Here is an 18,737-nt window from a genome sequence, read left to right on the forward strand (position 1 = left end):
CAGAAAATCATTGATATTGGCCTATTATGAGGTTTAATAGGAACCATATGATTTTACTACGTTATTTTAATAATCAAAATATTATGAATTAAGAAATATATGATTAATAACATTTTTAGTCACAATCAATTTTATTACAAATGTAATTATAGTTTAATATTTGCACTTTTATTCGAATTTTAGGTTGTTTGCTTACCATAGAGATAACCAGTTAAACTGTTATTTAATGATGTACACAAGATTTGCAAATATGTTACATGTAAATGGTTTGATATATATTTTACAACCATCATATGACAATTTTGTGTAAGATATTGTTGAGTCAAATGCCTGAAGATGCCCGAGGGCGAAAACGTTAAGCACGTTAGTTATATATAAGATTCAATGAATATTTACATTTGTAAGTGCTGTTGATGTTTTTTAATCCATGATATGTCATTTAGACTGAATACTAAATAAAAATTATATTATATTACATTGTACGAGGCGCATCCAGAAAGTAAGTTTCCCTATTTTTTTTTAAAGAACACACACTGTCAGGAAAACATTTATTGGCAACAGGTACAGCAATGTTTCAGCTATTTTTCAACATAGCCACCATCAGAATTGAGACACTTGTCGTATCGTGGGATCAACTTTTGTATCCCTCTGTCGTAGAACTCTTCCGCCTGTGAATGGAACCAGCGTGTGACAGACGTCTTCAGCTCTTCGTCGTTGCCAAAACGCTCACCAGAGGACAGGAATTTCTTGAGGTGCAAGAAAGCGTGAAAATCGCTGGGAGCAAGATCAGGACTGTAGGGTGGATGATCAAACAACTCCCAGTCAAATTCCGTCAAAATAGCTGCTGTGCGCCGAGCCGTATGTGGACGAGCATTGTCATGGAGGAGCACAATACCAGCGGTAAGCATTCCACGCCTCTTGTTTTGAATGGCATGTCGCAATTTTCTCAGTGTTTCACAGTAACGGTCAGCGTTCACTGTTTCAGCTCTTGGAAGGAAGTCAATGAGCAGAATCCCTTCCTGTCTCAGAACACCGTGCACATCACTTTCCGTACCGACAGCGTCTGTTTGAATTTCGTCCTGACCGGAGATCCACTATGCCGCCAATGCATTAACTGCTGCTTGGTTTCCGGGGTGAAGTGCGAAATCCAAGTCTCATCGCCCGTGACGATCCTGTCGAGGAACTCGTCGCCGTCATCGTGATACCATTGCAGAAATGTCAGTGCTGCTCCTAAACGTTGCATTTTGTGTTCGGTTGTCAGGCTTTTCGGCACCCACTTTTTTGAACAGCAGGTGCTTAGTGACAATCTCATGCAACAAGGATCGCGATATCTGCGGAAAATGGCTTCTCAGCTCCGTAATCGTGAAGCGACGGTTCTCCATGATGCACTGCCGCACCAGCTCAACACGATCATCATTGATGAGGGACGGTCGCCCATTGCGCTCTTCATCATGGACACTTTGAGACGACCTTCGGAAAACTGCCTACACCAACGACGCACCATCTGCTTACTCATGATGTTCGGCCCATAGACCTGACAGAGCTGCCGATGAATTTCAATTGGCGCAATGCTTTGTGCATTAAAGAACTTTATAACCGACCGAACCTCGCAGGTGGCGGAGGAAGGAATAAGAGCTTCCATTTCGGACAACTGCTGCCACGCTACTGGCACCAGGCGGGACCTGTCCGGCTGGCATATGATTGATACGTCATAGATCTGTTACGCATGCCCAATTGACACGGCTAATTACGTTTACTTTCAAGAGGAAAAAATCGGGAAACTTACTTTCTGGATGCGCCTCGTATATCGACTATCGGAAAATTACTATTACCATGCTTACTAAGATAACTTATAGCTATTCCAGTTCATTTTGATATCCACAGATATTCATCTTGCACAGCGAAGTGGTGTGCAACTTGAAAATGGGTCACATTCTTGCCATCTATCCATCTATCCGCAATATGTGGAACCCGAATCACTCAAGTAAAGTGAGTAGGCACAGTGTCCTGCAATGTTCGAACATGAGAGAGACAACCAGTACATTACAAAATTCGTCTTATTTCATACGGAAAATCTAATCGCAAGATCTGTGCTAAAATCATTAAGCAGTTAGAACATGAAGGGGTGGGAGTGGTAGACAGCGAATATTTTTATAACGAGGTCGAACAAATACGACAGGCCTTCTCCTGCAGAGTGAACATCGGCGATTATCGAACTTTGCCATACTCGACAAACTTGAACTGAACATAGTACCTGTAATGCACGACGCTAGTAGGCACTGAATACACACACATTTTCGCAAAATATGATACGTATTTCGTATTTCTGTATATATTATGTCTTCATAGATTCTATTATTTGCACCCTAACATATTCCAATTATTAGAAGCTATCAGTGAGGTACAAACTACATCTTGCGTAAAAATGAATAATGTGAATGTGAGAAACATCAGACGAAGCAAAAAAACAGTCGACAAGGAGGAATTAATAATTCACAAAATGACCCAACTTAGATAAGACGAAATAAGCAGGTTACAGTAGGCCTATGTAAAAGCTATATCATACAAATTTTTGCCGTAAATGTTCAACTGTTCAAAGTCTCACATTTTTAACCACACCTACTAAGTCGTACTGCACTTGGTGACCAGTCCTCAGTCTGGGTAAGTGAGAAGGAAAATGTGCGAGACCGAACTCGGATATTTCAATATTCAAACTGGTACGCAGTTCGGATGTCCGATAAGTAGTGTGCGTATGCAACAAGGAATATATTTTCGTGTTTGATTCGCACCTGGTATAAACTGGACACACTCTATAATTTGCTGTTTGATTACTCTGACAGTTACCACATTTTGGGCTGAAATTTTGTCCTTTAAATGGGCAGTTAGCTATGAGATGATCTTTTCCACATTTCATGCAACGAAGCCAATGGTGTGGCTCAGTCGGTTAAGGCGCTTGCCTGCCTGTCTGAAGTTGCGCTCGGGCGCGGGTTCGATCCCCGCTTGGGCTTATTACCTGGTTGTGTTTTTCCGAGGTTTTCCCCAACCGTAAGGTGAATGCCAGGTAATCTATGGCGAATCCTCGGCCTCATCTCGCCAAATACCATCTCGCTATCGCCAGTCTCATCGACGCTAAATAACCTCGCAGTTGATACAGCGTCGTTAAATAGCCAACAAAAAATTTAACGCATTGAGGGTCGCGTTGACATCCTGAGAAAACGTGCCCAAATGATTGGCATCTATGGCACCGTCTTAAAATAGCTTGAGTATTACAAAATTTTGAATGTTATTTAGTTGAAATATTTCCTGTGATTTAAGATTGTTTCCTAAGATTACGAAACAAATTTGTAACTTGTGAGATTCATAGTCTGAGTGTTTGTTTTGTACCCATTATTGAATGTTTGACTAATTAATTTAACAATTTTAGTTCTTCAGAAATTTCATCTTCTGCAATATTGGGTGGAGGTTTCGTGATAAGTACTCTTTAGTCGAGATATATGAGTAGTATTCATATTTATTTTGTTTAACTATTTCTATAAGTTTACTGAAATCTTTTTCATTATCACATAGATATTTAATTCCTTCATTACTGTGTCATATTGTTAGATTGCCTTGAAGCCGTGCTTGAAAGCTTTGATTATCTGCAAAGAAGTTTGGCAGTTTTGTTGTCAATACGATTGGTAGTGGTTTCTTTGATTTTTGATAAGATACATTTGATGTTACTGACGCAACAGAGCTGACTATTGGTAATAGTCGTATTTTCAGTGTTTGCTCTACTTTTAGTAATTGTTTGTGAATCCATAGAAACCACAGTGGATATTATTTGAAATTGATTACTTGTAGTTACAATTGAATTATTTAGTTTAGATTGTGCATTGTAAATTTCCATTAACATTTTTGGTGGTTTGCACTCACCTTCATCTGTTTGTTTGCTTACCTTTAATTGTGTGACTGTTTGGTTCATTATTTTTTTTATCTAGATCACTTACATATTGCAATGGTTCTTGAGAAATTTCCATATTTTCGTTTGTAATAAGTTCCACTGGTTGTTTATTTATAATGTTGTTTTCATTGTTTATCGAAGTGTCCATGCCGAGGAAAACCTTCAAGCACTCGCACATAAATAACACTATTATTATCAAAAATAGTTTTCTGTTGAATTTTATAAATAAGCAGCTAAAATAGTACACAATAAGTTTACTTAAAACAAACTAGGAAGATCACTTCACTCGCAATCTGAATTTAATCAGCAATTACACAGAAGATCACAAATCGAACCATTTGTGTCTACCGCCATGACTGATTCCTGAAATCGTAGCACACGTACGCTTCGGCATGTGCAACATCTAACGGAGACTTATTGAACTTTGTGTTACGCTAAAAATGTTAGATTTTCTCATCAGTTGTACCTCAAACAAAGACAAATTCGAGTCAACCTAGTGTATCTCATACTTATAGGGTACAGTTGCTTATTTCAGTGATACCCCTAATCCCTTGATACGTTTTAAAAATTGAATGTCAGTCAAAGCTTTGCCGTTCGACCATAGCGCCAGACATCTTTCTCGAAAAAGTGCATCTTTCGCCTACTTTTGAGACATCGGTGAACTTCCTAGCAAGATACCCAATTCTGTAACATTCAGTGAAAAAAACGTATCACGGAATTAGGAGTATCACAGAATTTATTAGGCTACTTTACCCTACTTCATTGCATTCGCCCGTTTAGTTTCGTAATAGTAGCTCAAGGAAATAAATCATAAAAAGGAATTTAATTCGCAATGTTACAAAAAAAAACTGAATCGCAATGAAACGCGTGAGTGTTATCTTCGTGAAATTATATTTTTGCTTTTGTTTCTTTAGGCGAATCGTTGATCTCAGGTAATAGTTTAATGGGAGAAAAAATATTTGTCAAATTTTATTAACATTTAATACACTCATTATATAAAAAAGGAGCAACCGAAACAAAAACGTGCTTGTTTCATAGTACTGTGATAATAACAATTCAGTATGCAGTAAAAGTGACGATGTATATAAATCCAATCTTCTTCACTGCGTTTCAGTACCATAGAAATATCTGTGGAATGATGGCTACCATATGTGCCGGATACATAATGTACATTGCTTCCACGTCGGTTTCAACGGTTTCTAGAGTAAGGGAGTGGGCACGCATGAAACTTTGTTATTGTACGACCTGTACCGCCATAAAACAGCTCGTTCGTCACTAGCTGACTTTCCAGAAACTGTTGGCGCAGGAACTTTTGGAAGGAGTGTTTTGCTTTTGCGTGTCGTTGCCAGGGCGATGTATCTTTTGCGGGTGTTAAAAATAGAAACAAAGGCAGGAAAGGAAAATATTTGAAGAAGAGTTGAGGAAATCGAATTAAATTATAGTGAAAAGAGAATTTATATATTTTTTGTAGTCATTGTTATTCTACAGTTAAGTTATTTGCAGTATATCGCTTAACGTTACTATAATAATGTCTATGCCCCAATCGGATTAAAATTGTGCGTATCAGATTTCACATTACAATCGCCACGGTGGTCTAGTGGCTAGAGCGCTGGACTTGTAATCCTTTGGACACGGGTTGGGCAAGCCCATAGTCCAGGTAGCACAGGGGTTTCCTCCGGGACCTCCGGTTTCCCTGTGGTATCCCAACAAATCTCCATAATTATCTCATCGCGGGTGTAGCGTGGACCGGCCTCCTGTGGCGCACCCTGGGCAACGACTCTGTCGGTAAATTGGTCTACATAACCGGCCTCGTATGGGTGAATGACGTCAGTCAAGTGCCCGCCATTAGTTAAAAAAATCACATTACATTCACGTTTTAAATTTTGTTGCGATCTTTTTTTATTTATGAAACACTTAACCGAAACAAAACTAACTCGTGAATAGCATGAGATAGAAAAGTAGTATATTTTTATTCATATTTATAGTTCTGTTTAGAAATTAATACTTAAAAATGACTTTAGGTTCATTGCCGATCTCAGATAAACTCGCCATCGCTCCTTATCCTGAGCAAGATTAATCTCGTCCCTACTATCATATCCCACTTTCCTCAAATTCATTTTAATATTATCCTCCTATCTACGTCTCGGCCTCCTCAAAGATCTTTTTACCTCATGTCTTCCAACTAACACTGTAAATACATTTCTGGATTCATCTATACATGCTACATGCCCTGCCCATCTCAAACGTCTCGATTTAATGTTCTTGATTATGTTAGGTGAAGATACAATGCGTGCAGTTCTGCGTAGTGTAAAGCCGGGTCATAAGTGGGAATCGAACCTGCGCCCGAGCGTAACCTCGGATCGGCAGGCAAGCGCCTTGGCCGACTGAACTACGCAGTGGCTTGTTATTTTTCCTCCTTGAATCATTTTGTTGTGTTTGGTGTTTTACAGACTCAAGTATGCATGCCTAAATATAGTTTGTTATTTTTTAATGCTTGTATGATTTCTTATTGGTTATTTTACGACGTTTTATCAATTGCTAAGGTTATCTAGCGTCTGAATAAGATGAACGTGATAATGCCAGCGAAATGAGTACAGGGTCCAGCGCCGAAAGTTAATGGGTCGAGGGAAACTCCGGAAAACACCTCAACCAGGTAACGACCCATTCAGGATTTGAACCCGGGCCAGCTCGTTTCACGGTCAGGCATGCTAACCGTTACTTCACAGCGGTGAATGCTTGTTACCTTTTGGATACTTAGGCCCATATGTGATGTGATATAAGGTACCACAGAAAAGCGTTTAATTAGTTCTTCATTTATATTCGTAATTTCTGTAGAATAAAAATGTGTTCTGAAAGAAAAGCCAGGCTGTATTTCCGTCATTGAAAGTGTCCCTTCCGTTAGGTCCTGGTTGATCAATAGTAAGCGCATTTCTGATCGAAACGTCTCTATTATACCTTTATTCCTTTGATGTGGTACTCCCTCATCTTCAGCTTTTCTTGCTCGCGACTTTAATTTTCAATCTATATACATGACGAAGTGAAGAAGGCGACTAGAAGCATTTGAAATGTGAATATGGAGAAGAATGGAGTGTGTGAAATGGACAGGCATATTAAGAAACCAAGCTGTATTGGAAAGAGTGAGAGAAGATAGAATAGGCCTAATGCTGAAACTGATCAGGAAGAGAAAAAAATGGGCTGGGTCACTGGCTGAGAATAAACTGCCTACTGAAGGTTGCACTGTAAGAAATGGTGAACGGGAGAAAATGTCGGGGCTGAAGAAGATATCAAATAATAGACGACATTAAGATAAATGGATCATATGCATTGACGAAGAGGAAGGCAGAAAATAGGAAAGACTGCACAATGCTGGGTTTGCAGTGAAAGACCTGCGTTTGGGCAGAACACTATGAATGAATGAATGTGAAATATGAAAAGTCTGAAATTCTCTAATGGCAACGGCCTCTTACAGTAGTATAGGGTGAGCTAAAGGTATACTACACTTGGGGAGCTCGTTCAAGAGAGCGTACACTATACACTTACAAGATAAACACATAAACTAGACAAACTAAACACACAAAGAAATTGTACGAACTAAATACAAAAACTATGCAAACTACAGTATACACATAAATTAAATACAAACTCAACACACAAACAAACTATACAAACCAAATAACTTACATGAATTATACAGACTATACAAACTAAACACATAAATTGTACAAATACACAATGATACATAGTTTACAAAGTGTTCGTAATGGTTTCTTCCAGTCTTTCCCATGCTTGCCTGCCCGCGCCTCGCTCTCCTCGTCCACTGCGCTCCAGTCTCTCCGGAAAGCATCTTCTCCTTGGACGACTTCTGCTCCTTTTTCCAATGCGCGGGTCCCACATGGTCGAGGCATAGGTCCACCTGCTGCAGTCCATCCTACTCATGTGTCCGCCCCATTTCCATTTGAGACGCTACGCCAGCATTACTGCATCCTGCATACCACTTCTTCTTATGTCGGTGTCTTGCAGTCTCAGCGGTAGAACTTTCCTTTCCGTTTTTCTCTGTCACACACGAAGCAGGTTCTTCTGTTGCTTTGTCAGGGACCAAGGATCTGAATGAGCATGCACCAGTTTCCTTTACCCTACAACGAACTCTGGTTATTATTAGAGATATATGAAACCAACAAGTTTCTTTTTTGCTTCCTTTTCGAGATAAAAATTATTTGATATAAAACATTTCATCGCGTGTTTTGGGAAAGCTATTGATTTAATTCCCAATATGCTCAGTCATTGTAAGAGAGCAGTGTATTATGATAATAAATGATTGAAATAATTTTAGTTTTGTCCTTTAGATGTGCAGAAATTTGATCCGAACAAATGTAACATTGTAAAATTCCTTTGCAGAACGAAAAGTTACATTTGTTCAGATCAAATTTCTGCACACTGAAAGGACAAAACTAAAATTCTTTGAATCGTTTATTATCATGGTACACTGCTCTCTTTACATCTCATTATACAGGGTGTTTCAAAAATACGTGGCATAATTTCAGGTATGTATTTCCCACATGTAGACAATCAAAATAGTTCATTACAACATGTGTCTGGAAATGCTTCATTTCCGAGTTATGGCCCTCACAACATTGAAATTCACCGGAACGTTTTTATTTCCGCAGGTAGTTGTCATTACAGAAGATGTTCAAAATGTCCACCTCCTGCTTGAATACAGACCTCACATCGATGTCTCATTGACCTGCGAACATGATCCCAAACTCCAGGAGTATTGCGTATGTCCTCAGAACATGTCACAATTCGATTCCGAAGGGATTCCAAATCAGGCACCGGAGACGAATAAACCAATGATTTTAAATGGCCCCACAAGTAGAAATCGAGAGGGTTCAGATCAGGTGAGCGTGGAGGCCAAGCAATTGGGCCACCTCTACCTATCCATCGATCAGGAAACCTTCGATCCAAGTACCGGCGAGCCGTACGACTGAAATGTGCAGGAGCGCCATCATGCAAGAAGTGAATGTGTTGACGATTGATCAGTGGAGTGTCTTCTAAAACATGAGGTATGGTATTTTCCAGGAAGTTTGTGTACGCCTGCCCCGTAAGTCTGTTTACAAGTACATGGGGTCCAACTAATCGATCACCAATGATACCGGCCCACATGTTGAGGGAGAACCGCACCTGGTGATGAGATGGAACAGTTGCACGTGGGTTTTCATACGCCCATACATGCTGATTGTGGAAATTTGTTATGCCATCTCGTGTGAACTGTGCTTCATCTGTAAATAATACTAAGGCAGGAAGGTTCGGATTTACACCACACTGCTGCAAGAACCACTGACAGAACCTAACTCGTGCAGGGTAATCTGCTGGTGACAGGGCCTGTACACGTTGGAAATGATAAGGATACAATTGATACTCTTTCAACAGTCTCCAGACAGTCGTATGAGGAACATTGACTTGCAACGCTACCCTTCGTGTGCTGATAGAAGGAGTCATGTTCACAGCCTCCAGAATCTCCTCCTGTACTTCTGGAGTTGTAGATCTTGGTCGTCCCCTTCCCAAACCAGGAGAGTTAAATTTTCCATACTCGCACAGACGGTAATGGAGACGTACAAATGTCTTCCGATCTGGACATTGTCGCTGTGGGTACCTCTCCTGGTACAAACGACGAGCCAGCGTAGCATTGCCGTCCGCTTTACCGTACATGAAGTGTATCTCTGCCAGCTCTTGATTTGAATACATGTCGCACAGTCTAACGCCTACACAACACTGAATGTAACCTTCGCCTCGGAATGAACTGTCAGAGTGCCCTCTTAATGTCTCCTTTGACGGCAACGACCTGCGGAAAGAAAAACGTTCCGGTGAGTTTTAATGTTGTGAAGGCCATAACTCGGAAATAAAGCATTTCCGGACACATGTTGTAATGAACTATTTTGATTGTCTACATGTGGGAAATACATACCTGAAATGATGCCCCGTATTTTTCAAACACTCTGTATATGTGTCAGAGGAAGAACAATTGTTTGTATGCATCTTAAGTCTGATTAATGTAATATGTATCTAGTTAGTGATATATGCAATGGAGGGAGAAAGGAACTGGTCATCCTACTTCATTATATCCTGGCCTAGTTACCCCATAAGTAATGTCTTGTTGATATCACTGTTTTCGGACAGTTGACTAAACAATAACTGCTCTCTTATACTGACTGAGCATATTGGGAATTAAATCAATAGCTTTCCCAAAACATGCTCTGAAATATTCAATATAAAAACACTTTTATCTCGAAAAGGAAGCAAAAACGAGCAAAATTGTATTAAACTTTTTGTTTGAAGTATCTCAAAAAATAACCTCCTGAAGTTAATGGTATTACTACGGTTCACTCTGTATATTCATACATATGTTATATTCATTATTAATGAATAAATGGAAATACAGTTCAGTTACTCTTTGCCGCACTGTGTATATACTTCAAATGAAAGATCATACCTCTATTATATTAGAAACCGCAACAGTATTGAAATAAAAACAACCCTCACAATTCACAGCGAAGATACGACTCAAGGGACTGTGTTTTATATGAACTAAGTCAAACAGACGCAAGTTCTGCTTTTTTGTGTTTTTTATTTTATTTTAGTTACGAATTCCATAGCTGAGTTAACAGTAAAATGTGTAAAGATATAAAGTACCGCCTAAAGCTGAAGTCAGTTTTTTTGTGCATTTTTCTGCTGGAATTAATTTAGTCCTCTGTGAGTTGGCCTCCTGGGAAGGATGGTACTTTATAAAGGGTCTACTGGTTTGCCGACTATACTTTGTCGGAGACGTGGATGCTCGTTAATTAGAGAGAACTATTAGAAATGAGAATACTCCGAGAAATCATGCTTAAATATCTTATGTATTCATCACGAACTCCACTTACACTTCCAGAATTTGAATTCAGGTCTTCAATATTCGATATTCTAGCGAGAAAGTGCATCTATTGCAGTTAATTTGTACATTATGAACAGACAGAGAGACAGCCACTATGGAAGGAAGTAAAGAAATATGAAAGGAGATTAAAGTAGTTGTAGAATATAGGATAAACAAACAAACCTGTTCAGTGATTTTGAATACAGTAGTAATATACAATATTAAAAGAAAAATATAAAATACAGTATAACTCCGATTATCCGTTACCCTATCAACCGATTGACGTTTTATCGGACTGGTTCTGTCTCTCTCTCTTTTATAGGACAAAATATGAAGTCCTATACAGTTACTTGTTGGAGGGGGTGTTTTTCCCAACTTGTAAAATAGTCGCTACCTGCTTTCAAGGAAATAACCCCAAGAACTTCCACACAACTTTAAAATCCGTGTACAATTCAGTCCTTGTTGTACTGTTGGAGTAAACGTTCTGTATAACATATGTAAAACATCTTCCATGGGTGTCGAAAGAAAACGTGTTGTGCTAAGTATAAAGAAGAGCAAGTAATTGAGAGATTTGGGAAAACAGAAACTTTATCTCATATCGAATCAGAATACGAGATTGGCGTTACAACTGTGCGCGATTACATAAAAAAGGTAAATTGTATAAAGTACGAGTGTGTAAATCTACAACACGACACCTCTATTCCTATCTTTCGGCAGAAAACCATCACAAGGAGTTCCCTTAGCCCTTAAAACCCGCCACTGATAACCAGACTTAAATTAGTGAACTTTTGATCCAATAACTAGTACGGTGAACACAACACCACGGAAGAAATTACGAAATTATAGGCCTAAATATTATGCAATTTATGAAAATCTGTTATGGTACGGATTATCCGATTTTTTCGATTAACCGTTCAGTTCATCCCCTTCATTACCACGGATAATAGAGGTTCAACTGTAAAACGAACACAAATACATTGTGTTAAAATGCGGCATTACAAGATTTAAAAAAAGTGACACAGCAAAATAAAAATTGTTGAAACTGAAATTCAAAACTGTTTCGTAATATGAAAGTGAAATTTGAGCATAAAGCAAATTGTATAAGACTTCAGCGTTGAGATTTCTCACATTTTTGTTGAACGTTTATTAAGATACGAATTAAAAAATAATAAAAAACACTATTGTAACTCAAAGAGTGAAGATCGCAGTCTAAGACTGCCAAGGAAATGAGATTGTCAAAGGGGAGGATGCTGCTGGACATTCACTGTGGCAGGAAAGCTTGTATACTGATGTTCAAAGATATCCGATTCCTTCTAATCGATAGTGATTGATAATTTGTTCGCTGTTTTATTAGTTATTACTTGTACGAATAGAAGGTGCAGATAACAGTCAGTGTTGCCAACAGTGTATATAATAAATATGCTAAAACAACCTTGAAAAAACGCTGAACCGCTAAGATAACAGTAGAAAACGATACAATTAATTATATTCAGGAATCTGCCCCTGAGCACGAGTTCTACTCTTTCAGGGGCGAGCTAAAGTTTTTCTGTTAATATTATATTTTATGTTACAATTATTAGCAAAATAAATAAATAAATACTTAAGTAAGTAAATAAATAAACAAATAAATAAATAAATAAGTTAAATAAATACTTAAGTAATTAAATAAATAAAAAATAAATAAATACATAAATAAATAAATAAAATATAGAACTATTTTTTGAACTACTAAATGCCTATACCCGCGTTATAGAATTCAAAGTTTCATCTCACTGTGCTGATTATAAAAAATACTAGGTATAGCTGCTCAGGGGTCGTCAGCACAGAGCACACGGGGGCTAGTCTCTCTTACCCGCGGAAAACGCAGTGCACTAAGGTGCACTCCGTAGCTGCTAGCGGGTATGCTCTCTATCTCTCCCTGTTGCACGACAGTGCACACGGGACAGACCGCGTACACTTTGCACATTTCAGCGAGTGCTGACGACCACTGGTATAGCTGAAAACTGCTGATTTTGTCAACTATGATAATAACATCTTCATTTTGAGTTTTCAAATAATGATATTTAAAAAAGAAATGGAAACGTCGAACTGACTTAAATTACGACAAAGAATGTTTTATAAACATGCGAGAATGTTGGAAAAAATAAAAATGTTTACAACAAAGCCTACGTCATGAAGGAGTTTTGATTAGTTCCCGCCAGGTGTCAACAAAGTATGTCTTGTAGGTTGACATTTAATACGTTTTAATTCTAAACTTGTCTTCTTAAATAAAGGATGGGCAATTTTCTCTAGGTTCAATACAAGAAAAGATAAGTAACATATTTCAAGGGCAATATGGTCCATTTATTTCGTTCAATTTATTTATCGTGATCTAATAGATAACTGAACTGGAAGGTGGGAGGGATGTTATGGCTGCCAAGTTGGTTTATGTTTAAGCTAAGTAATGAGATAAGACGCATAGTCTTTTCATACGGATAATTGCCATTACAATTATTACAAGAGCTACCGGCGTAGCTCAGTCGGCTTAGGCGCTTGTCTGCTGATCCGGAGTTGCGCTCGGGCGTGGGTTCGATTTCTGCTTGGGTTGATTATCTGATAAGGGAAATGTCAGGTAATCCTTGGCGAATCCTCTGCCTTATCTCGCCAAATAGCAACTAGTTAGTACCATTCTCGTCGATGCTAAATAACTTAGTAGTTGATGCAGCGTCGTTAAATATCAACTAAAAAATGTTATGATATGGGTAGCCTTATTTAACGTTATGAAAAATAAAGAATGGTATTATTTGACAATTAACCCTGCGTTACTCATGTTATAAATATTTTCACCATTGCTCAGGTGGGGTTTCACAAACCCCATTTTAAATAACTAATATATTTTTCCGCAAGTTTCAGAAATCAGATAAACGCAATTAAATATACTATTCTTAGTTCACTTAAAGAATTTCTTAAGGGAACTCTTCTGGATGTGATTGAAAGGTATACAGATGCACAGAGTACACACTAGCTCCATCTCTTAGATTTTCGTTGAAATATACACCGGGGTTTACCACACCCCACCTGAGTAATGCAGGGTTAAGTAAATAAACTATTCTTCATAATAAAACATAAGAACAATTGTGGAAGACATGCTTATAGCTTTAAAAACTTAGGTTGCAATATGAGTGTAAAGGTGTATTTCTTATTCTCGCACTTAGAATAGGTTCCCAGAAAATCTAGGTAGTTTAAGTGAAGAGCAAGGTGAAAGATTTCACCAAGATACATAAAGGAAATGGAAAAGAGGTATAAAGGAAAATGAACTAAGAGGGCAGCTATACGAGGCAGTCTAAACAACAGAAATTCAATGCACGAACAAAAGGTAAACATTTGTATTGTTAGCATAATTATTTCATTATATATTTTGTTACTGTTAGTTGCATATTATATTGTGTTGGTAACACATTTTAAAATTTAAAAATTACGTCTAATTCTCATAATTTTATTACATTTTTCACACAATTTTAGCCATTTGTGAAAAATTCTGATGTGATGGAGAAAAAATGAGGACATTTTCGGATTCAGCACCCAAATTTTCTTTTAGGAGACCCATTAGTTTGAAATCATCAGGCAAAAGTTTAAAAATGCAGACTGGTGTTATCTTTATTCATGCTTCAAGGATTGGACCATGTATTTTTTTCGTCCTCACTCTCGTGAATATTTACATCGATGCTAGAGATTAAGAATAATAATAAGAATTCGTTGCCTATGTGGTCACCATGACGCAAAAAGGAAATCGATGTGGGAAAGAAAAAAGGCACGCTCGGTCCACATAGAAGAAAGTTAAATCATCACTTCGTGCTACGAATTGAACCCGATTATTCTTCTAGCGGTACATACAAATTAAAGTTATGGGTCAAAATCAGACTTGCAAATGTACGGTCTTTTGATGCTATGTAATTTGAGTAATACTACCGACAAGCCATGTCCGAATATACCTGGTGCATTTTGGGAGGGTTCACAGGCCGCGGCTTGGGAGTCATTGCATTAATCAATTGGACACTCATGTTCACGCAGTAATAACAAGTGTTCTGCCTCATGTAACATGGACTTGCCATTGTTTGTGTATCATAACATTGGATGAAGATTCAACGCTACAGTGGCATATATGCTGGTGATGAACAAAATGACGTCTGCATTGCTGGTCTTTAGCCAGAATTCACTTATATTTTATTTGTTGTAGGCCTAATGTTATTTCTTTATTGAGCCTTAATGAGTTTTTAATTTCAAAATACGATAGTGAACGAGAATCCTCTTGAGGTAGTCTCACCAAAGATGATGGCACCCTTACCGCGCTAGCTCCAGATCACATTGACCCGGTGTGTAGTATCTGGACAAAGGATCCCTTGCACAGGGCCACATGTGAAGACCTCACTGGACATTAAATGTGCGGAGGAGGCCCCTTCATTCTGGGAGAATAAGGAGACCCATCAACAGAGTAACAAGAAGGAAGTTCTCAACGGTCCCATATGAGAGTTTTATTTTTATTTTATTGGGTTATTTTACTACGCTGTATCAACATATAGGTTATTTAGCGTCTGAATGATATGAAGGTGATAATGCCAGTGAAATGAGTCCGGGGTCAAGCACCGAAAGTTACCCAGCATTTGCTCGTATTGGGTTGAGGGAAAACCCCGGAAAAACCTCAACCAGGTAACTTGCCGCGACCGGGTTTCGAACCCGGGCCACCTGGTTTCGCAGCCAGACGCGCTGACCGTTACTCCACAGGTGTGGACCATATGAGAGTGGAAGAGGCAACCCTCCACTTGGGATTAATACAATTTTTGGAGGCTAGAGGATATATTTGATTACTAAATGTCATCATCATCATCGTCATCATCATCATCATCATCATCATCATCATATTCTTCACGGCTTAAGCCCCCTACAAGCAAACATTCTGATGGGTCATATAAAAAAAGTTACATTTTTTCTTCCACCATGTTAATAATGTCAAAAGAAGTGCTTATATCAATTTTTGCCACTCAGAAAGTGATTTTCCCTGGGGCCGTTTACAGAAAAAAACACAATTGAATGGAAAGATTTATTGAAACAGATAGGCCTGTAACAATTTTTGCGCTACTTTTCAACGTATCCCGCTCTGGAATTGAGACATTTGTCATACCATGGGATCAATTTTTGTATTCTTGTGTCGTAGAAGCCAGCCGCCTGGGACCGGAACCGTCTGCGCCTCTCTGTCGATCCCATGATATGACAAATATCTCAATTCCGGTGGGGAATATGTTGAAAAATAGCTGTGTGTGTTCCAATAAATTTGTCCACTGAAATTGTATTTTCTTTCTGTTAACGGCCCCAGGCGAACTTATTTTTTACGGTCCTCGTAATTGCGTTCGAGTGGCCAAAATTTGTATAAGCATGGCGAAAGAAAAAAAAACTTTTTTATCTACCCCCATTAGAATGTTTGCTTGTTAGGCATAATATGTCTGTTCCGGTTTCAGAGCCCTCCGCAAGCTGACCTGAAATGTACACGTTGTAAGCTAAGTGGGTATGGAGTACAAAATGGACTCCACCAGCTTGCCGAGGGTTAAGGGGAAACATCTCGCCATCTTTTAATTGGGCGTCCTATTCTCCTCTTTCCATTACTAAATGTCTCATAGAAAACTACCGGAACGAGTCTTAACGGTTTAACCTGTGAATTCTTGATGGTATTTTTACTTGATTATTTAACGACGCTGTATCAACTACGTTATTAGCATCGATGGACTCTGTGATAGCAAGATGGTATTTGGCGAGATGAGTCCGAGAATTCGCCATGGATTACTTGATATTCGCCCTATGATTGGAGAAAACAAAACCCAACCAGATAATCAGCCTAAGCGGGAATCGAACCCATGACAGAGCGCAACTCCAGGTCAGCAGGCAAACGCCCTATCGCCTGAGCTACACCGGTGGTTGATGACAATGAATTTCAATCTATTTACGTGTCTACACAATAAGCAGCCATTGTGGCTTACGCAATATTATTGTCAAATATAATATGCGTTCAAAATTTACACATGCTAGGCTTATTCAGCTCCTTTGTCGTGTCGAAAATGAAGTTATTGTTGATATAAGATTTTAAGCTTCTACGATGACAAGAAAACTGGAACGCTGTTACATTATATTATAGTATACTCACCATTCAACGAGTTGTTGCAATTTTATAGCATAATAACATATTTAATATTTGTTTTTCGTGACTCACTAACCAGATGAAAGTTTTCAAAGTGGGTCCAAGATCCAGATAGTTTGATGATCTAGAGCAGTGGTCGTCAGCACTCGCAGAAATGGGTAGAGTGCAAGCGGTGCAAGGAATTATGCTCCGTCGTGCAGAAGGGATAGCGTGGCAGCATACCCGCCCGCTGCCGCGGTTGCACGCTGGTGCTGTAAGAGAGCTGCGGATAAGAGACTCTGACCCGAGAGTGCAGTGTGCTGACGACTTCTGATCTTTTTTTTAAGTAGGTTATTTTACGACGCTTATCAATATCTTAGGTTATATAGCATCTGAATGGGATGAAGGTGATAATGCCGGTGAAATGAGTCCGGGGTTCAGCACCGAAAGTTACCCAGCATTTGCTCATATTGGGGTTGAGGGAAAACCCCGGAAAAACCTCTACCAGGTAACTTGCCCCAACCTGGAATCGAACCCGGGCCACCTGGTTTCGCTGCCAGACGCGCTAACCGTTACTCAACAGGTGTGGACACCTCTGATCTAGCGTCAAAACGATGTTAATTAAATATTTTATGTATTTATTTTTTATTTAGCGTCAAAATACATGGCTGTGCTTCCCAAGTGATTATCCATAATAAATTTACTCGTGAATGAACTTACTGTATTTTCCTGAGCAATATTAATTCTATATTTTTATATTTTAAGCTTTCTTTTCTTTCTTTTATATTTATTTGAGTTCGTGGCACAATACCACGTTTTCGTTATGATAAGTTGATATATTTAGCTTGGACGTCTGATGATGATTGTTGACGTAAACATTCAGAGCGCTTCTCCAGAAAAGACGAGGTAATATCACATCTTTGCTCATGAACATTAAGCAAAATTACGACCTGGATATGGAGGATTTGATAAAAAGTCGCTTTTATTATCATGTCGCGAATCACAACACTGGGCAAAAAATTTTGACTTTCCGATCATTGCATGAACTTTGAGATGTGACATAATATATTTCAGGCGTGCAGAATCCAAATCTACAGTAGGTTGTTTTGTATCATATCAGGATTTTTGGCAAATTGATTATTAATATAATACTCAGTGGCCAAATTTATCAATTTCGTGAGATATGTTTTCTTTATTTTGTCTTGTTTTAACCTGCAAAATAATTATGCATTCACTACCCTAGGTAACTGAAGATGTAATATAGCCACAATAATTTCTGGTCTCTTATCCACGTCATGCGATTAAAATAAAAATTAATACAATTAAGAAATTGAAAAATTACACAACCCTCACCAACATATTTAGGAATCATTCCATCAAAATATTTTCTGAGAACATGTGCCATGGCATTAAAAAACTTAAAAAACCAACACAATTTGTGGTCAAAAGCGTGCACAAAATAAAAAAATGGATAAATACTACAGTATATTTGCTCACAGATACAGAACAAAATATCATACATGTGACGTCATAGGCATGTGGGAAGCTGAAGGCAGGGGTCACTTGTAAAAATGTATATAATACATACAATATTGCATATTGATGACGAATATGCACAGTTCACCTTCACACAACAGTGGGGACAGAGACATCCTGTTCCTGTTGTGAAGAAGGACACTCTTCAGACTATGTTTCGAAGCGCCAATAAAAAGTCTCCATTCATTAGGATTGTAATTTGGCAGTCC

Source organism: Periplaneta americana, chromosome 5 (genome assembly GCF_040183065.1).
Source record: "Periplaneta americana isolate PAMFEO1 chromosome 5, P.americana_PAMFEO1_priV1, whole genome shotgun sequence".
In the NCBI taxonomy this organism is placed as follows: Eukaryota; Metazoa; Arthropoda; class Insecta; order Blattodea; family Blattidae; genus Periplaneta; species Periplaneta americana.